Consider the following 22369-nt stretch of genomic DNA (forward strand, 5'->3'; position numbering starts at 1 on the left):
CAAACTCAGAATCAACAATTACATGGATACAATTTTCATTACTTTCCTTTTAATTACCACAAACTAAAATAATCTCCTCGTTAATATGCCCTTTACCCATTTTCTAAAACTCCATTATTCAATAAAAACACCCATTTTGCTCTAAAGATTGCAGCGAATGCATGGGAAATATAGAGGAAAAGCACAATGTCAGTTCATAAGATTGAATTATACCTAGCCCTGATATTTTTTTTTAATATTCCAATTTAGTGAGCACAGAGTAAAATTATAATTTTAAAAGTACAACATCATACAGTAAAATGTTGTCTTTCCATTTTCTATATGTGCCAAATTGTAATCTATATATTTAGTTTTGTGCTCTGCTACCAATTTGGTACTAAGTGTCCACAAATGTACCAGCATAATTTCAGCAGCAACTCGGTAACACAACAGTAGCATTTCTTTGTCAATCCCTGATCAATGCTGCTCAGTGAAAAATTACTGGTTGCTTAATAGTGTATATAGCATTAGTTTTTAATTAGCGAACATAGGCCCTGAATTTCCTTGCACTTTATGACCGGTGTCACTGCATTCCTTCAAAAGGCCTCATCTTCTATTTCAAAACAACTTAGTTTTAAGCTATAAAAACAAAAAATAAAAACAAAAAAACTGCGGATGCTGGAAATCCAAAACAAAAACAGAATTACCTGGAAAAACTCAGCAGGTCTGGCAGCATCGGCGGAGAAGAAAAGAGTTGACGTTTCGAGTCCTCATGACCCTTCGACAGAACTTGAGTTTTAAGCTACTTGGTCTCAAGTGTGGTATACAACAAGCTCCAAACTGGAGGAGTCATTGGTCCTTATAACAGAAAATTGTGCAAATGTTTGGTGGAAGATTTATTTCCATTAATATTTCAGTTTCACAGCCCGAATTATTAAAAGGGGAATAAAAGGAAGAATACAAACCCTCCTCTTAAAAAAAGAGGTAGAAATCTAGAGTTCCCATTGAAATTTACTCAAAAGGTACTCCTATAACAAACCTTCCCTGATGCATTTTCAATATCTATATAAAAACTGATTATACACACCAGTAAACTCATAGATTATTGCCAACAATTTAAACCAGTGCTAGCTGATGCTTGCACTAACACTGCAAGTAAAGTACTGAAAGTACCAAAACCCCCTGCCCGGATGAGCATACAGAATGAAAAATTTTAATGTCTGGTCTAATGTCTCAGCATTGTAAATTACAATAAATACCTAGGTTAGCGAGAATGCAAATAGTATCTTGACTAAAGGGTATTCCATCATTCTTTGCCTAACTACAGCAGAAAACTAACCCAAAAGGAAACCAAATTAAGCTGACATATCACAAGAGATATTGGGCTTTTAATATGCTTTATGTTTTAGCTGTTCTATGAAGCACAACATATTTCCCCCAGGTAACAAACATGATACATGATTATTGTTATTTTAGTTCCGAATTCATCATTATCATTAACTGGGTATTGAAAATTTTAAGGCCCTACAGATGGTGACATTTATCATTTACAATGGAAGCAGAATGCCATTTAACAGGGGTCTGTCAGTGGTTTACTTCAATGATATTGCCTACATCTTGCAATCTGCAGCCAATAGTGTTGTGTCAGGGTTTGAGCATTCATAATCTGGATAACGGAGCACTTTAGCTGTCAATTCAGATACATTATCTACATGATATTAGGAAGCCACACAAGCACTCAATCTGAAGGTCAGTAATTCAATCCCTTAAATGCTTTCATCCATTAAGTGTGTGTAATCTTGGTTCATGCTTATGCAATGTGTGTATTGATCAATACTTCACCTTGTCCCTGTTGACAATTTCTTTGTAAATTTGCTTTCCTAGCCTTACCAAAACAGGATAGTTATATAATTCTATGATTATAGAATTTATATGACCATAGATCGCAGTATACAAGTCAACCTTTGTAAAATCCTTCCAAAAATGGGGTCAACTTATGTGCCAAGCATAAAGGGCGGAATTTTATGGCTCTTCCCATCGGCAGGAGTTTTCCAGTCCACCGGTGTTAGTACAGGAAGACCCATTTCAGTTCAGCAGTCATCATATGCAGTCTGCTCTGTGTGGGTTTGTCTTAAACTCTCCCACATCTTCTTGGCAGCGCAACCTTTACAGCCTACTTGATCCCATGCGCTGACTTATAAAGCAAGTTTAACTCTTAAAATGTATCTCTGATTTGAAAAACTGAGACCAACTCCTAATGTGAGTACAGCCTGAAACATGAATTTATTAGTTGAAAAATTACATGCTGAGTATAGGCATAAACAACCATATTGACACAGGAAAAATGTGGCTGTCTTATAATACTTAGACTTAGACATTGCAATCTGCAGTATAATTTTATAGTGATATGACATTTGTGCTTATCAAAAAAGTGATACAATGTGAATACACCAGGAAACAGATTCATTGCACATTGGCCATACATTTATTACAGAAACACAGCTAAATTTGACACTATAATTAATGAGTTTTGACAGAGTACAGTCCAGGGAAACAAGCCACTGCTTGTTCATATTTTAACGGAGTCAGCTTCAGCAACACCCTTTTGCAAAACCTATATCAAGGAGCAAAGAGGTATTAAAAGTTAAAGTTATTTTGCAAATTTATTCAACTCTTGTGCTGCTCAACAATTAAAATTATTAACCACTGCCAACTGATCACATTTTCAAAGAGGTTTCATTGTGTGGAACATTCAATACTGCACAGTTGGATCATTTAAAATATGTTTACCTCATACAACAAGGCTTATCAGTTCAAAGACGTTGTAGCGCACCACAGTTATCAGCAATGAAAAGAACCCAGGCCTTTAAAGCTTATGCCCCATGTTTGCAAGCCACTTCACAATTATATAGACAAAACACCAACTTTTAAATTACAATTAAATATTTATAATCTCAGCTCACTTGCCATAACTTGAATCTAGTTCTAGCATTTGCTAGTCTTGGCATTTTTGTTGATTTTGTTTTACCCCATTTGGGGCTTTATATGAATGCTTTCCACGTGCTTAAGTTTTAAAGATAATTTAAAATTTTAGTTCATTAATATTATGCTCCAATTTGAAACTGTATTCTTCTTGATTAAAAGATAAGGCTCATTATTGTCATAGATATGGGAGTGGTTTGGGCAACAGGAATTCAACATTACCTCCCTCTATTCTTCATGTGTAGTTCATTTCAAGTGTGATAATGGATACATAGGGTGTTATGAGGCAGCAACACACTGGGGGTTCACAGATGTCATAAATGGGAGCAGGAAACTAGAGTCCTTCATCAAAGTCATCATACCCCCAAGAGGCACTGATGCCTTCATGCACAATTTATTAAAAGCACCATAATACAAGCAATTTTTCTGAAACCATAGTGGGTAGAATTGCATGCAGAGGTATATAGCAATTGCGCATAAAAACAAACCAATCTATTTGTCATTTGACTCAACTCCAGAGAAAAGCATCCTAACATTCTAGGAAGTCTCACAATTATATGAATTATAACAAAGCATTTGAAATTTCTAATTGCTATACTTCATTACAAACTGCAGCTGGGGAGGTTTGGTGAATTGTAAGGAAGCTGTCTGAGAGATTTGATTTTTTTTTGCTGAAGCACATGGAACATTGTTTATTGTTAAGTATTATATTACATGAACTAATTTCAGTAATGGAACAAAACAAAGACAAAAGGGGGCAGGAAGTCATGATGCAGATGCTAATTAACAGAATAATAGACTGATGAGGTAAATTCAACTTATCAAACACTTCATTGTTGTAAATACAGATAACTAGGATAATTCTATCCAAATTAAGCAACATTATCTTTTTAATGCTATACACAAAAGGGTTTATGTCACTGTAGGCAATGTTATTGCAGAATTGTGTTCCATTTTTAGCATCAAAAAACTAAAATAACAGCCATCAGAAGAATGCTGTGATTGATCTGGATCCCAATTCAAAAGCAGATCCATGAGAACACATGATTGCATTAAATGGCAATACAAGCACCCTGTTTGAGGCCTGTGTTAAATAAGCTAGGATCTTTAGTTTATTCATTTTTTTGGGAGGAGATTTGGACTTAGCATTTGCACCTGGGATTAAACACAGGTATCTCATTCAGCTTTCACTGCAGAGTTACACTGCTTCAGGACAAATCTTAAAACAACCAATTTGAGTATACTTTACAATCGACCAGACAAAGCAACATTAACCCACAGCAAAATCCTCCTGATGCCTCAGGAGATAAATACACCATGCAGTGCTGAATTATACAGACCAGAAATGTCCCAGAATCAATGCTTGATCTGTTTCAGTTCAGCTGATCTGAATGGCGGAGTTAGGAGAAATAAACAAGTCTAGGTTTCCAATCCTCCTTGCTATCTGCTGACAAAGGGGAGTGTGAATGCAAAGTAAATAGCAGGTTCAGACTCAACAGTGAATCCTCGGTGATAGTATTGTCGACCAGATCCAAATTCCATCTTCCGATTAAAAATGGTCACTTGGGAGAGAAATGAGGGAGACACCTTGTTTGTGGGGCTATGCTTAAGGACCAGAGTCACCAGTTGACTTTTGTTTTAAAATACACCCTGTTGCAAGACTTAAGGAACAAAGAATGCCATTGTCAATAGTGTGCTGGCATGAGATAGTCCTGGCTGTATTTGTAAATTTAGCAAAACATAATTCAGAGGTCCAAGCAAATTTACAAGTGAATAAATTGGAGTGCATTGTGTCTCAATGAACAAGAATTTGTACAACGTTTGTACTGGGTCCTGTATAGTTGCATTTATACAGAGGTGCAGAGAAATATTTGCACTTCCATTGGACAAAAGGATTTTCTTTCGGCACTTACGTTTAAACACAAGTTCTAACTTATGGTATTCCATAGAATCAATGTAAGGTTTAACACTTAACTGTCATTATCACAGATTGTTAAAGTTCTTTGTGGCCTTTAAAAATGTTAGTTACCTTTCTTAGTAAGGTCATTTCCATTATACCTTTAACGTGCACCTCTGTACCTTAAGTGGGCTCAAAGCTATAGGTCTACATTATTGAGGATTTCATTTTCTACATTTCATGTATAAAAGTCTTGCAACAGGCATGTATCTCAAGGGAGTATCCTAGGCCCAACTCTCTTCAGCTGCTTCATCAATGTCCTTCCCACCATTGAAAGGCCAGAAGTGGGTATGTTCGCTCTCATTCGAAAATCTCCAGATGCTGAAGCAGTCTGTGTCACATGCAGCAAGAGCTGGAAAACATTCGGGCTTGGGATGATAAGTGGCAAGTAGCATTTGTGCCTATTTCTGCTCCTATCCATGTTCTGAGGCTCACACAAGTACCAGGCTATGACAATCCCAAACAAGAAAGAATCTGATCATCTCTCCTTGAAGCTCAATGGCATTAACCTTGATGAATCACCTACCATCAACATCCTTGGGGCTACCACTGACTATAAACTTAACTGGACTAGACATATAAATGCATTGGCTACAAGTACAGGTCAGAGGCTAAGAATTCTGCAGTGTGCAACTCACCTCCAGCCTCCTCAAGACCAGTACCACCAGCAAGGGCAGGAAAATGAAGGAATACTCTCCACTTGCCTGGATGAGTGCAGTTCCAACAACACTCAAGAAGCAGGCCCATGGGAACACTATCACCTACAAGCTCCCCTACAAGCCACACAACATTCTGACTTGGAGCGATGTCTCCATTCCTTCACTGTTACTGGGTCCAAGCCCTGTACTATGTAACAGTACTATGTGTATTGTTACACCTCATGGCCTGCAGCAGTTCAAGAAGGCAGCTCACCATCACCTTCTCCAGGGCAATTGCGGATGGGCAACAAAGGATGGATTTGTCAGCAACACACATCCCATGAAAGAACAAGAAAAATTTGTGCAGTACAGAGTTCTGTCTAATTTTCTGGATAATTACATAAAACATTAGAGCTAGTACATAACATACAAACTTCACTCTTCAAGGTGCCCAAATATGGAACTAGAAATTTACAAGCCTCTTTCAATGAGAAAACTTCTCTCAACAAACTTGAGTTTATCTTAAGCTACGCTTACCTAAAAGTCTTAAAGGGTCAGGTCAGCTAACCACAGCTGGAGAATACAACATTATGAAACAACTTAATGTGAGCAACCCAACAGCAGTTCCATTAACTGCTTAATAAATAAATCTGGGAACTGGATCATGTATCAGATAAGACACAGCCCTGCACCTGAGACCAGGTTCAAATCTAACGTACGTTTTAATTAAAGTCTCCGCTGTCTACTGGGTCCTGTCTGAATCTCCATGTTTAGACATAGGCTCTCGACACTCCCCCTACTGGCATTGACATGCCAAAAATGGGGAGAAGACAGCCAACAGCAGCTAAAGCAGGAAAGAAATAGGTAAAGCTATGGTAGTTGGTGTTAATGCACAATTTTTCCCCCTTTTCTAGCCTCAGATGCCTGAAATGGGAAGAGTAGCATTCTCTGGCATCAATTTTGACAAGTACAAAAGTATTTTTCCTCATAGGAATGCACAGAAGTTACAACTCCTAATCAGGCTATTCAACACAACCAGCCCATGTTACCATTAATCTCCCATCCAACAGAAAAATATCTGGAACCCAAATTGTGCACGTCTGATTTCCATATTACGAAATGGATATAGGAGCACTAGAAAAAGTACAAAAAGGTTTACAAGGATGGCCAAAACAGAAAGGGTACAGCTACCAGGAAAGTCTAAACTTACAAAGGATGGCCTCCTTTGGTGCTGTAAAATTCCATGATTCTACAGGCTGCAACTCTTATCTCCAAAAGAAGGAAAACTGAGGTAACCTGATTAACGTTTTTAAAATTATGAAGGGGTTTGAAAGGGCAGATGTAGAGAAGATGTATTTGCTAGCGCAGTCATTCAAAACTAGGGGCCATAAATATAAAATATATGCACTAATAAATCCTATAGGGAATTCAGATAAGCTTTACATAAAAAGTGTTGAAAATGTTGAACTCACTATCATGGAGTGTTTGAGGTGAATAGCATAGATACATTTAAGGGGAAACTAGCTAAGTACATGGGAGAGAAAGGAATACAAGTATAAGTTGACAGGGTGAGGCAAAGTAATTAGAGGGACAAGAAGCATGCACGGAGAATAAACACTGGCATAAATTGGCTTGGTTGAAATGACCTGGATTTGTGGTGTTAATTCTATTTAATTTATGTAATGTAAGCAAATAGCTCTCATCACATTTACTTATGCACCATATTCCCATTTCCCTTCAAACCCATCACAATTTAACTTTGAGTGTGTAATCCCTCCCACCCTCTTGAATTTATATAAATAAGGTGCCCAAAGCAAGGACCAAAATGGTTTTAACCAGAAAATATACAGCAGTGAAATGTTTAATAAGTTGAATTTACATCATCAGTTCTTTTCTGCTAACTAGCTTTGGCATCATGGGTTCCTGCTCTGTTTTGACCCATTACAGAAATTGGTTCCTGTAATGTAAAAACTTTTAAAAGATTGATCGAGTGGTTAACAGTGAGGTTGAGTGTCTTGGGCTACAGGAAGATATAGACTGGGTGGTCAAATGGGCAGATAAGTGGCAGATGGAATTTACCCCTGAAAAGTGTGAGGTGATACACTTTGGAAGGAGTAATTTGACAAGGAAGTATTCAATGAACAGCACTACACCAGGCAGTTCTGAGGAACAAAGGGATCTTGGCATGTGTGTTCATAGATCTCTGAAGGCGGAGGGGCATGTTAGTGGGGTAGTGAAAAAGGCATATGGGACACTTGGCTTTATCAATCAAGGCATAGATTACAAAAGTAGGGAGGTCATGTTGGAGTTGTATAGGACCTTAATGAGACCACAGCTGGAGCACTGTGTGCAGTTCTGGTTGCCACATTATAGGAAGGATGTGATTGCACTGGAGGAGGTGCAGAGGAGATTCACCAGGATGTTGCCTGGGATGAAACATTTAAGTTATGAAGAGAGGTTGGATAGACTTGGGTTGTTTTCATTGGAGCAGAGAAGACTGAGGGGCGACCTGATCGAGGTGTACAAGATTATGAGAGGCATGGACAGGGTGGATGAGAGGGTGGATAGGGAGCAACTGTTCCCCTTAGTTGAAGGGTCAGTCACAAGGGGGCATAAGTTCAAGGTGAGGGGCACGAGGTTGAGGGGGGATGTGAGGAAAAACTTTTTTACCCAGAGGGTGGTGATGGTCTGGAATGCACTGCCTGGGAGAGTGGTGGAGGCGGGTTGCCTCATATTCTTTAAAATGTACTTGGATGAGCACTTGGCACGACATAACATTCAAGGCTATGGGCCAAGTGCTGGTAAATAGGATTAGGTAGGTAGATCAGGTGTTTCTCACGTGTTGGTGCAGACTCGATGGGCCTCTTCTGCAATGTGATTCTGTGATTCACAATCTTCAATATTGACCTGCTTTTATAATCAATATCTCCATTATGTTTTGGCATCCTTTCTAAGCTTCTTAGCTGAGAATATTGTCATTTTATCTGAGATCACACTCCTGATTTAGTCCCAGATCTTTAAGGCTTTGGGTCTTGGTACGTTTTTGGGAACAAGTCCCAGGAATAAATATCTATTCCTGTCTGGTGATTGCTCCCATTATACACATATAATAAATGCATTTAGAAATAAACATATTTAGCCATTGTATTTTACTTCAATACAAATCTGACCAACTATCTGTATCCTTGGACTTGTACTCCTCTGCAAGAGTTTGCAATATTCACCTATAGGCCTTCAGTCCAAATTTGAAACAGAAAAAAAAGGAAGATAAACTAGAATTCAACTTTGAAGCACTGGAAAGTGCAAGGAGAAGGTGGGAAAGAAGAAAACAATTATAAATAGACACTTTTTTTTTGTCAAGTACAACATGATAGGAGATAACTAATAACAGTTAAAAGGGAGACAATGGCATAGTGGTATTGTTCTGGGGATCCGGGTTCAAATCTCGGCACAGCAGACGGTGCCATTTGAATTCAACAAAAATCTGGAACTAAAAGTCTAAACCATCTAGTTCACTAATGTGGCCTACGTGTGACTCCAGACCCACAGCAATGTGGTTGACTCTTAAATGCCCTCTGGAATGGCCTAGCAAGCCACTCAGTTGTATCAAACCGCTACAAAAAAGGAATGAAATTGGGCAACCTGGCATCAACTTGGGCACCAGAAACGACAACGGCAATCTCAACCCTGCAAAGTCCCCCTTTGGGACCTAGTGCCAAATTGGGACAACTGTCTCACAGACTAGTCAAGCAACAGCCTGACAGTTATCCTCAAGGAATCATACAGACAGCACCACCATAACCATCCTTGGGTAAGCCCTGTCCACCAGAGGTGGTGGCACAATGGCATACTCCTCCCAGGGAGTTGCCCTGGGAGTCCTCAACATCGACTCTGGTCCCCATGAAGTCTCATGGCATCAGGTCAAACATGGGCAAGGAAACCTCCTACTGATGAATCAGTACTCCATGTTGAACACCACTTGGAGGAAGCACTGAGCGTGGCAAGGGCATAGAATATACTCTGGGTGGTTGGTCCATCACTAAGAGTGGCTCGGTAGCACCACTACTGTCCAAGTTCATCGAGCTAGACTGGGTCTGCGGCAGGTGGCGAGGGGACCAACATAAGGGAAAACATACTTGACCTCATCCTCACCAACCTGCCGACCGCAGATACATCTGTCCATGACGTACTGCACAGTCATTGTGGAGACAAAGTCCTGTATTCACATTGAGGATACCCTCCATCTTGTGGTGTGGAACTACAACCGTGATAATTGGGATAGATTTTGAAAAGATCTAGCAACTCAAGATTGGGCATCCATGAGGTGCTGCGGGCAATAAGCAGCAGCAGAATTGTACTCGGAACACAATCTGTAATCTCATGGCCTGGCATATCCTCCACTCTACCATTACCATCAAGCCAGGGGATCAAACCTGATTCAATGAAGACTACGGAAGGGCATGCCAGGAGCAGCACCAGGCGCACCTAAAAATGAGGTGCAAACCTGGTGAAGCTATAACGTAAGGCTACTTGCATGCCAAACAACATAAGCAGCAAGTGATAGGCAGAGCGAAGCGCTCCCACAATCAACAGATCAGGTCTAAGCTCTGCAGACCTGCCACATCCAGCAGTGAATGGCGCTGGACAATTAAACAACTCACTCGAGAGGGATGCTCCACAAATATCCCCATCCTCACAGCACATCGGCGCAAAAGATAAGGCTGAAGCATTTGCAAACGATCCATTTGGTCTCCTCCGGAGGTCCCCAGCATCACAGATGCCAGCCTTTTGCCAATTTGATTCACTCCATTGATATCAAGAAGTAGCTGACGGCAATGGATGCTGCAAAGGCTATGGGTCTTAATAATATTCCGGCAACAGTACTGAAGACCTGTGCTCCAGAAATTGCCGCGCCCTTAGCCCAGCTGTTCCAGTACCAGGCATCTACCTGGCAATGTGGAAAAATTGCCCAGGTATGTCCTGCACACAAAAAGGACAAATCCAACCCAGCCAACTATCGCCCCATCAGTCTACTCTCGATCATCAGTAAAGTAATGGAAGGGATCATCAACAATGCCATCAAGCAGCACTTGCTTAATAGTAACCCGTTCACTCACGCCCATTTTGGGTTCCACCAGAGCCACTTAGCTCCTGACCTCATTACAGCTTGGTTCAAACATGGACAAAAGAGCTGAACTCCTGAGGTGAGGTGATAGGGACACCCATTGACATCAAGGCAGCATTTGGCCGAGTGCAGCATCAAGGAGCCCTGGCAAAACTAGAGTCAATGGGAACCAGGGGGAAAACACTCCACTGGTTTGAGTGATACCTAGGAAGATGGTTGCGGTTGTTGGAGGTCAGCTCCAGGACATCACTGCATGGGTTCCTCAGGGTAGTGAACTCGGCCCAACCATCTTCAGCTGCTTCATCAATGACCTTTCTTCCATCATAAGGTTGGAAGTGGGGATGTTCACTGATGATTGCACTATGTTCAGCACCTTTCGCGACTCCTCAGGTGCTGAAGCAGTCTGTGTCCAAATGCAGTAAGTGCTGGGCAATATCAAGTGTTGGGCTGACAAGTGGCAAGTAACATTCATGCCACACAGGTGTCAGGCAATGACATCACCAACAAGAGAGAATCCAACCATCCCCCTTTGATGTTCAATGGCAGTGCCATCACTGAATCCCCCACTATCAACATCCTGGGGGTTACCATTGAGTGGAAACTGAACTGGACTAGCCATAAAAATACTGTGGCTACAAGAGCAGGTCAGAGGCTAGGAGTGGTCCGACAAGTCACTCACCTCCTGACTCCCCAAAGCCTGTCCACCATCCAAAAGGCACCAAGTCAGGAGTGTTATAGAATACTCCCACTTGCCTGGATAAGTGCAGCTCCCCCAATGCTCAAAAGGCTTGACACCGTCCAGGGCAAAGCAGCCTGCTTGACTGACTCCATATCCACAAACATGCACTCACTCCACCACCTAAGCACAGTACCAGCAGCATGTACCATCTACAAGATGCACTGCAGGAATTCACCAAGGCTCCTTTGACAGCACCTTCCAAACCCACGACCACCACCATCTAGAAGAACAAGGGCAGTAAATAGATGGGAACACCAACTTGATGGGAACACAACACTTGGAAGCTCCCCTCCAAGTCATTCACCATCCTGTCTTGGAAATATATCATCATTCCTTCACTGTCGCTGGGTCAAAATCCTGGAACTCCCTTCCTAACAGCACATGGACAGCAGTGGTTCAAGAAGGCAGTTCACCACCACCTATTCAAGGGCAACTAGGGATGGGCAATAAATGCTGGCCCAGTCTGCGAAGCCCACATCCCCGAATGAATAAAAAATAATTTTAAAAAATAATAATAATTCAGTACCTCATCCTTGCAAGTACATTGGCCTGCCACCCTCGGGCTCTAATCCACATAATTAGAACATTGCTTCTGATTTTAAATCTATTTTGATTTTTATTTGGAGACTCTGCTGAGAAAGCCTGGGTAGCAGTTCAAACCTAATAGACCTACTTCAGGGCAAAGCCTGATGGCTGGCTATAAATTCTAATGAATATCAATGGTCAGTAACACCAATTTGTTCTTATACCAAGTTAAAAGTATTATATTGTGTTTGCATAACCTTTACTTAAAACTATAATGCGCAATTTATGTTGAGTCTTTTTTAAAAATAATTGTATCGTTATGGATTCTGCCAGGGATAATTAAAAGAATGGGCTATTTGCCTTGTACCGCACAAGAATGCTCACAAACCAAACAATAAAAATTAAACCATGTGTCTGAACCAATAAAATTAAACAGGCACTGTTTCTCCACTTAGTAAACACAGCGCTGGTGGTGGTATCGCTAAAAATAAAACAGAACATTCAGCAAGTCACAACTTGTTATGATAATCTAATTCTATGAGAAACAGGAAAGTATATGCAGATTCTAGCATATTTCAAGATGGGCATATGGAACTTTAAATTTGACTAACCATTGAGGATATTTAGCCTTAACCAAAATAAATGCAACTCCGCAGATCTGAAAGTCACCTTCTCTTTCTCCCCATCTTAATATAGTGCCAGTATATCATCTAATAACAAAGTCATGCTGCCAATGTGGGATGGATGTTTCCAACATGCAGCTTTTTCAGCACCAAATTCAAGGAATTAACGACCCAAAATGATATCAGCAGTAAATCCTCCTCAACTTCTTACCTCATTGTTGAAGAAGCTGCAGATTGCTAGGCTAAGGGTATTTTCCGAAGGACACTTGAGTTTCAATGATTGGCCTCCAACAACCACGACAATATTCTTTTTTGTCAGGTGTGACTCTAAGCCATAGGAGGGTTTTCCCTGGACCCCATTGACCTGAATTTGGCGAGGACTTCTTGGGGCCACACCTGGTTGAATGCCACAATGATGTTGAGAACAACTAGTGTCAGCTCTCCTCAGCATTTCTCTTTTTATTCATAAGGATTAAGGCTGTGATGAAGTCTGGAGCTAATTTATTATAGCAAAACCTGAACTGTGTATCAGTGAGCAGTTTATTGTGGGTCGGTGTTGCTTGATGGCACCCTTAAAGGTTCCTTCTATCGCTTCACTTATGATTGGGAGGAAGTCAATTTGGAAGGAATCAACTGGGTTAGATTTGTCCTGTTTTTGTGGATAGGAATTGCTCGGTTAGTTCCTTACATTGGCAGAGAGAAGCCATGGTCATAGTTCTACTGGAATAGCTCAACATGTTGGTCTTCAATAGTATGACTTGAATTATGTTCTGGTCAACAGCTTTTGTGTTCAGTGAAGCAAATAGGCTGCACAATAGCATCCATCTTGGTATGGACATTGAGACAAGGCAGTTTGGAATTGTGCACTTAGTACTTTTGATCAAAGAACTTTGCAAACACTACAGCCTGGTCGCTTCCACAGTTAGAAATGCTCATGGAGTCTTCTCGAGTTAGTTGCCTGACTGGGTGTGGTATGGTGAGACAATTTCACTTTGATTTGTTGGTGTGGGATCACTTAGCTCCGACATTGAGAATAGGCAGGTGAATGGTAATTACTATTTTGTTGGAAGTATGTTTCGCTGGAACTCTAACAATCAACAGCCAAGTCTAGTTATTCAAAGAGCCATTTTTTACTTTGATGCCAAACATATTTTCTGTTCTCTGCTCAAGGTGTGTGTCACGCAGCAGAAGACTGCAAAGGGAGCACAGTGCAAAGCTGTTGTGGTTTTTGGGTTGGGTTCAACCACCCACGAATCGAACCAAATGTTGCCAGCCTAGTATGAACAAAGTTTGTCTTTGGCGATACTGAAGAAGTATATAAGTGCACAGTATGGAGAATTGCCCATAAAGCAGTTCATTTTTGCACTCTTGGATGCCACTGCCTCACAAGCATTGATAGAACAGTATAATCGCCAATATTTGGATAGTTTATACAGATTTGGTAGGCAAAGAGTCAGAAGGGTGAAGCTTTCGAGAGGAGATAGATGGTGCACAGAGGCTTGGGAGGGATAACCGGCATTAGAATAAAGAGCATTTCAAAAATAGGAAGGATCAGACAGTGGGGTAAATGCGAGGCAGACTAAGATGGCATTGGAATGCATGTGTCTGAATGCACAGAGTGTGGTAATTAAGGTTAGTAGTTGGGATATTGTTAGTGTGGCAATAATAGAGACCTGATTCAAAAAGGGGAGAAATGGGTACCTATCATTCCTGACTACAATGTATTCAGGAAAGACAAGGAAGGAAAAGAGGGAAAGGGTATCATTCATGAAAGAAATTGTTACAGCACAAGAAAGGGATGATGTATTTGAGGGTTCAAAACTATTTGGTTTAAATTAAGGACTAGAAGAGCTATTAACTGCTGGGTGTATACTGAAAGCCACCAAAGGAGGTAGGGAGGAGAAACAGAGGAAATTTGCAGGCAAATTGCAGAAAGATACAATAAATGTAGAGTAGTGACAATGGGAAACTTCAATTAACTTGTTATAAACAGGGAAAATAATAGTATAAAGGGCAAAAAGGTGGAGGAATTTCTGAAATGCTTGCATAAGATCTTTCTTGACCAACACGTTTCCAACCCAAAGAGGAACAAAACAGTGCTTAGGTCTAGTTCTAGGGCATAAAGTGGGGCAAGTGGAGCATGTTTCACTGACGGAGAATATGGAACACAGTGATCACAATATTGTTAGCTTTAGAGTAGTTATGAGGAGGACAAGGAACAATCAAATATGAAAATACTCACTGGAGGGGAAGTAAGCTAATACCAGTGAGTTAAAAAGGGGTCTGGCCCAGGTGGACTGGAATCAGTGATTGTCAGGTAAAATAGTAAATGAGCAATGGGAGGCCTCGAAAAAGGAGAAGAGGAGAGTTTGGGTAAAGATTTTGATAAGGGTGAAAGGAAGAATGTCTATAGAGCTCCCTGGGTGACAAAAGGTATATAGATTGAAATAAACCAAAAAAAGGAGGCTTATGATAAATGGCAAGTTCAGAATTCAGTAGAGAGCCAAGCTGAAAAAAAACTGCAGGGAAGAACAGAAAAAGAAAATAGGAGCAGCAGAGAACATATGAGACCAGATTAATGGGTATCATAAAAGGGAACACAAAAAGAACCAGAGGCAACATGAGAGGACATAAGTTACCCAGCGAGTTGATGATCTGGAATGCAGTGTCAAAGTCAAATTCAATAATAACTTTAAAAAAGGGAATTGCATCAATACTCAAAGGGGGGTAATTTGCAAGGCTGTGAGGAAAGAACAGGTGAGTGGGACTGATTAGATAGCTCTTTCAAAGAGTTAGTAGCACTGGTGCAATAGGCCAAATGACCACTTTTGTGTTACATGATTCTATGATTCCAGTGGAACTCAACCTCCAGAATAAGCAGACAACCATGCCACTCAAAGAGATCAGATGATTCAATTGAACTGAAAACATGGTTGTATGCAGTTGGGGCCAAAGTCATCCACTTGTATAACACTACGGCTCTAGATCCGAAGGATCAATTCTGCTGGTCAATTAGGACATACCTGAGGATGGGCATAGGGCAGGACACCAGAGATAATAGCGCAAAAGCAGGAAGGGACAAAGTCCCGGCTGCACATTGAGGATACCCTCCATCGTGTTTTGTGGCACCACCACCGAGTTAAATGGGATAGATTTCAAACAGATATAGCAACTCAAGTCTGGGCATCCATTAGGCGCTGTGGGCTAATGGCAGCAACAGAATTGTACTCAGAACACAATCTGTAACCTCACGGCCCGGCATATCCCCCACTCTACTATTACCATCAAGCCAGGGGATCAACCCTGGTTCAACACTGGTGCAGAGGGCATGCCGGAAGCAGCACCAGGCACACCAAAAAATGAAGTGTCAACCTGGTGAAGCTACATCACAGGACTACTTGCGTGCCAAACAGCATAAGCAGCAAGTGATAGACAGAGCTAAGCGATTCCACATCCAACAGATCAGTTCTAAGCTCTGCAGTCCTGCCACATCCAGCCATGAATGTTGGAGGGCAATTAAACAATTCACTGGCAGAGGTGGCACCACAAATACCCCCATCCTCAATGATGGAGGAGCCCAGCACATCAGTGCAAAAGATAAGGCTCAAGCAACGCTACAATCTTTAGCCAGAAGTGCCGAGTAGATGATCCATCTCAGCATCTTCCGGAGGTCTCCAGCACCACAGATGCCAGTCTTCAGCCAATTCGATTCACTCCAGAAACGGCTGAAGGCACAGGTTACTGCAAAGGCTATGGGCCGTGACAATATTCCAGCAATAGTACTGAAGACTTATGCTCCAGAACTTGCCACGCCCCTAGCCAAGCTGTTCCAGTACAGCTACAACATTGGCATCAACACGGCTATGTGGAAAATTTCCCACATATGTCTTATACACAAAAAGGGCAAATCCAACCCAGCCAATTCCTGCCCCATCAGTCTACTCTCCATCATCAGTAAAGTAGTGGAAAGGGAATGCAACAGTGCTATCAAGCAGCTCTTGCTTAGCAATAACCCTGCTCACTGACACCCAGTTTGGGTTCCACCAATATCCATTACAAGCCTACCGACTCCCACAGCTATCTCGACTACAGCGCCTCACACCCCACTTCCTGTAAGGACTCCATCCCATTCTCTCAGTTCCTTCGCCTCCGTCGCATCTGTTCTGATGATGCCACCTTCAAAAGCAGTTCCTCTGACATGTCCTCCTTCTTCCTTAACCAAGATTTTCCACCCACGGTCGTTGACAGGGCCCTCAACCGTGTCGGGCCCATCTCCCGCGCATCTGCCCTCACGCCTTCTCCTCCCTCCCAGAAACATGATAGGGTCCCCCTTGTCCTCACTTATCACCCCACCAGCCTCCGCATTCAAAGGATCATCCTCCACCATTTCCGCCAACTCCAGCATGATGCCACCACCAAACACATCTTCCCTTCACCACCCCGGCGGCAGTCCATAGGGATCGTTCCCTCCAGGACACCCTGGTCCAATCCTCCATCACCCCCTACTCCTCAACCCCCATCGATGGCACCACCCCATGCCCACGCAAAAGATGCAACACCTGCCCCTTCACTTCCTCTCTCCTCACCGTCCAAGGGCCCAAACACTCCTTTCAAGTGAAGCAGCATTTCACTTGCATTTCCCCCAACATAGTCTACTGCATTTGTTGCTCCCAATGCGGTCTCCTCTACATTGGAGAGACCAAACGTAAACTGGGCGACCGCTTGGCTGAACACCTGCGGTCTGTCCGCAAGAATGACCCAAACCTCCCTGTTGCTTGCCATTTTAACACTCCACCCGCTCCCTTGCCCACGTCTGTCCTTGGCTTGCTGCATTGTTCCAGTGAAGCCCAACGCAAATTGGAGGTACAGCACCTCATCTTCCGACTAGGCACTTTACAGCCTTCCGGACTGAATATTGAATTCAACAACTTTAGGTCTTGAGCTCCCTCCTCCATCCCCACCCCCTTTCTGTTTCTTCTCCCTTCCTTTTGTTTTTTCTAATAATTTATATAGATTTTTCTTTTCCCACCTATTTCCATTATTTTTAAATCTTTTATGCCCCCCCACCCCCACTAGAGCTATACCTTGAGTGCCCTACCATCCATTCTTAATCAGCACAGTCGTTTAGATAATATCACCAACTTCAAAATCTCTGTGTTCTTTAGTCTGTGACATCTTTTGATTATCTGCTCCTATTACTCCTTGCTTGTTCCTACAACCACACCACCCCCCTCCACTTCTCTCCCCCCCCCCAACACCACCACCACCACCCCACCCCCCCCAAAACCTTAAACCAGCTTATATTTCACCCCTCTCCTTGGATTCACCTAGTTCTGTTGAAGGGTCATGAGGACTCGAGACGTCAACTCTTTTCTTCTCCGCCGATGCTGCCAGACCTGCTGAGTTTTTCCAGGTAATTCTGTTTTTGTTTTGGGTTCCGCCAGGGCCACTTAGCTCCTGACCTCATTACAGCTTGGGTTCAAACATGGACAAAAAAGCTGAACTCCTGAGGTGAGGTGAGAGGGACTGCTCTTGACATCAAGGCAGCATTTGACCAAATTTGGTATCAAGGAGCCCTAGCAAAACTGGGGTCAATGGGAATCAGGGGGAAAACTCTCCACTGGTTGGAGTCATACCTAGCATAAGGGAAGATGATTGTGGTTGTTGAAGGTCAATCCTCTCAGCTCGAAGACATCACTGCCAAAGTTCCTCAAGGTAGTATCCTTGGCCCAACCATCTTCAGCTGCTTCATCAATGACCTTCCTTCCATCATATGGTCAGAAGTGGGGATGTTCACTGATGATTGCACAATTTTCAGCACCATTCACAACTCCTCACGTACTGAAGCAGTCTATATCCAAATGCAGCAAGACCTGGACAATATTGAGGCTTGGGCTGAAAAGGGGCAAGTAACATTTCGCACCACAGAAGTGTCAGACAATGACCATCCCCAACAAGAGAAAATCCAACCATCGTCCCTTGATGTTCAGTGGCTTTACCATCACTGAATCCCCCCCTATAAACATCCTGGGGGTTACCATTGACCAGAAACTGAACTGAACTAGCCAAATAAATACTGTGGCTACAAGAGTAGGTCAGAGGCTAGAAATAGTGTGACGAGTAACCCATCTCCTGACTCCCCAAAGCCTGTCCACCATCTACAAGGCACAAGTCAGTAATGTGATGGAATACTCTCCACATGCCTGGATGAGTGCAGCTTCCACAACAGTCAAAAAGCTTGACACCATCCAGGTCAAAGCAGCCTGCTTGATTGGTACCACATCCACAAACATTCACTCCCTCCACCACCCACGAAGAGTAGCAGCAGTGTGTATCATTTACAAGAAGCACTGCAGGAATTCATCAAGGCTCCTTCGACAGTAAACTCACAACCACTACTGTCTAGAATGACAAGGGCAGCAGATAGATGGGAAAACCACCTAGAAGTTCCGCTCCAAGTTACTTGCCATCCTGACTTGGAAATATATCGCCATTCCTTCACTGCTGCTGGGTCAAAATCCTGTAACTTCCTTCCTAACAGCACTGTGGGTGTACCCAAACCACATGGACTGCAGCGGTTCAAGAAGGAAGCTCACCAGCACCTTCTCACGGGCAACTAGGGATGGGCAATGAATGCTGGCCCAGCCAGCGAAGCCCACATCCCATGAATAAATAAAAAGAGTAAAAAAGGGAGAAGCCATTGCAGGTGGTACTCTGGTGCTAGCTTGACAATTCGATAGATAAGAATGAAACCCAGTTTTTTTTTATTCATTTATGGGATGTGGGTGTCGTTGGCTAGGCCAGCATTTATTGCCCATCCCTAATTGCCCTCAAGAAGATGGGTTGAGCTGCCTTCTTGAACCGCTGTAGGCCATGTGGTGTAGGTGCATCCACAGTGCTGTTAGGGAAGGAGTTCCAGGATCTTGACCTAGTGACAGGGAAGGAACGGCAATATATTTCCAAGTCAGGATACTGGGTGGCTCGGAAGAGAACTTCCAGGTTGGTTCTGAACCCATGTATCTGCTGCCCTTGTCCTTCTAGGTAATAGTGGTCGTGCTTTTGGAAGGCACTGTGTAAGGACCTTCGATGAGTTCCTGTAGTGTATCTTGTAGATGGTAAACACGGCTGCTATTGTGCTTCGGTGGCGGAATGAATGTTTGTGGAAGGTGTGCCAATCATGTGGGCTGCTTTGTCCTGGATGGCGTGTGGCTTCTTCAGTGTTTTTGGAGCTGCACCCATCCAGGCAAGCGGGGAGTATTCCATCACACTCATGATTTGTGCCTTGTAGATGGTGGACAGGCTTGGGTGAGTCAGGAGGTGAGTTACTCGCCGCAATATTCCGAGCATCTGACCTGCTCTTGTAGGCACAATATTTATACAGCTGGCAATTTTCAGTTTCAGGTCAATGGTAACCACCCCCCCACCAGCGCCCACCCACCCAGGATGTTGATCATCGGGGTTTCAATGATGGTAATGCCATTCAATGTCATGGGGCAATGGCCAGATTCTCTCTTGTTGGAGGTGACCATTGCTCAGCACTTGTATGGCAGAAATATTACTTGACACTTGTCAGACCAAGCCTACTAGATATTGTCCAGGTTTTGCTGCTTTTGGACATGGACTGCTTCAGTTTCTGAGGAGTTGTGAATGGTGCTGAACACTGTGCAATCACCAGCAAACATCCCCACTTCTGACCTTATGATGGAAGGAAGGTCAATGATGAAGCAGCTGAACGTGGTTGGGCCTAAGACTGAGGGACTCCAGCAGAGATGTCCTGGAACTGAGATGATTGACCTTCAACAACCACAACCATCTTCCTTTGTGCGAGGTATGACTCCAGTCAGTGGAGAGTTTTCCTCCAATTCCGAATGACTCCAGTTTTTCCTCGGGCTCCTTGATGCCAAATTTGGTCAAATGCTGCCTTGATGTCAAGGACACTCTCACCTCATCTTGGGAGTTCAGCTCTTTTGTTCATGTTTGAACCAAGGCTGTAACGAGGTCAGAGCTGTGTGGCCCTGACAGAACCTAAACTGAGTGTCAGTGAGCAGACTATTGCTAGGCAAATGCCACTTGATAGTACTGTTGATGACCCCTACCATCACTTTACTGATGATCAAGAGTAGACTGAGGGGGCAGTAGTTGACTAGGTTGGATTTGCCCTGCCTTTTGTATACAGAACATACCTGGGCAATTTTCCACATTGTCGGGTAGATATCAGTGTTGTTGCTGTACTGGAACAGCTTGGCTAGGGGCTTGGCAAGTTCAAGAACAAAAATCTTCATTCCTATTGTGGGAAGATTGTCAGGGCGCATAGTCTTTGCACGATCCAGTGCCTTCAGCCGTTTTTTGATATCACGTGGAGTGAATCAAATTGGCTGAAGACCGGCATCTACAATGCCAGGGGCCTCCGCAGGAGGCTGAGATGGATCATCCACTCAGCACTGCTGACTGAAGATTGTTGCAAATGCTTCAGCTTCATCTTTTGCACTGATGTGCTGGGCTCCCTGATGAATGAGAATGGGGATATCTGTGGAGCCTCCTCCTCCATTCATGATTGACTGTGGCAGGTCTGCAGAACTTAGATCTATTCGTTGTAGAATCGCTTAGCTCTGTCACCTGCTCCTTATACCGTTTGGCACCACAAGTAATCCTGTGTTGTAGCTTCACCAGGTTGACGCCTCATTTTTAGGTATGCCTGGTGCTGCTCCTGGCACTCTTGATTGAATCAGGGTTGATCCCCTGGCTTGGTGGTGATGGTATAGTGGGGGATATGCTGGGTGCATGAGGTTGCAGATTGTGATGGAGTACAATTCTGTGGCTGTTGATGGCCCACAGCACCTCATGGTTGCCTAGTCGATTTGATAAATCTGTTTGAAATCTATTTCATTTAGCATGGTGGTAGGGCCACACAACACGATGGAGGGTATCCTCAATGTGAAGGCATTCGTCTCCACAATGACTGTGCGGTGGTCACTCCTATCGATACTGTCATGGACAGAGGCATTTGCAGCAGGCAGGTTGGTGAGGATGAGGTCAAGTATGTTTTTCCCTCTTGTTGGTTCCATCACGACCTGCCACACACTTAGTCTAGCAGCTACGTCTTTTAGGACTCGGCCAGCTCAGTGAGTAGTGGTGCCAGCCAGCCACTCTTGGTGATGGACATTGAAGTCCCCCGCCCAGAATACATTCTGCGCCCATGCCCCCTCAGAGCTTCCTTCAAGCGAAGTTCAACATGGAAGAGCACTGATTCATTGGCTGAGGCCAGGGGGAGCGGTACATGGTAATCAGCAGGACGTTTCCTTGCCCATGTTTGACCTGTTGCCAAGAGACTTCATGGGGTCCGGATTCGATGTTGAGGACTTGCAGGGCAACTCCCTCCTGACTGTATATTACTGTGTCGCCACCTCTGCTGGGTCTTTCCAGCTGGTGGGACAGGAGATACCCAGGGGAGGTGATGGTGGTATCTGGGACATGATCTGTAAGGGATGAAATTGTCAGCAGCAGCCAACCCCACTTTAGAAGATCTCAAAGCATTGAACAAAACAGCAAGCTTATCTACTGCATGGAAAATTAATTCAAGAGAAGGAAATGAAATTAGCCTCTGTGGCAAGTTGGACATGCACATATAGATGCAATCTGCACAATGGAAGACATCAATATTCTTTAGACACTGTTCACCAGCCCCAGTTAGACAGATCAAGGCAATTTAATCAATATGACATCACTGCTGCATTTATAACTGACTTAATAATTCAATTTCCTTCTTTGGCATGAGTGATGACTTAAATTTAGAAAATTCAG

The 22369-nt window shown here is 43.1% G+C and overlaps 1 protein-coding gene across 3 annotated transcripts in view; it reads right to left on the reverse strand.

The window, feature by feature from the left end:
• Positions 1-22369, reverse strand: part of mast2 (microtubule associated serine/threonine kinase 2) — a 541117-nt gene that overhangs the window by 306312 nt on the left and 212436 nt on the right. The window lies entirely within an intron of this gene.

Source organism: Carcharodon carcharias, chromosome 16 (assembly GCF_017639515.1).
Source record: "Carcharodon carcharias isolate sCarCar2 chromosome 16, sCarCar2.pri, whole genome shotgun sequence".
Classification (NCBI taxonomy): domain Eukaryota; kingdom Metazoa; phylum Chordata; class Chondrichthyes; order Lamniformes; family Lamnidae; genus Carcharodon; species Carcharodon carcharias.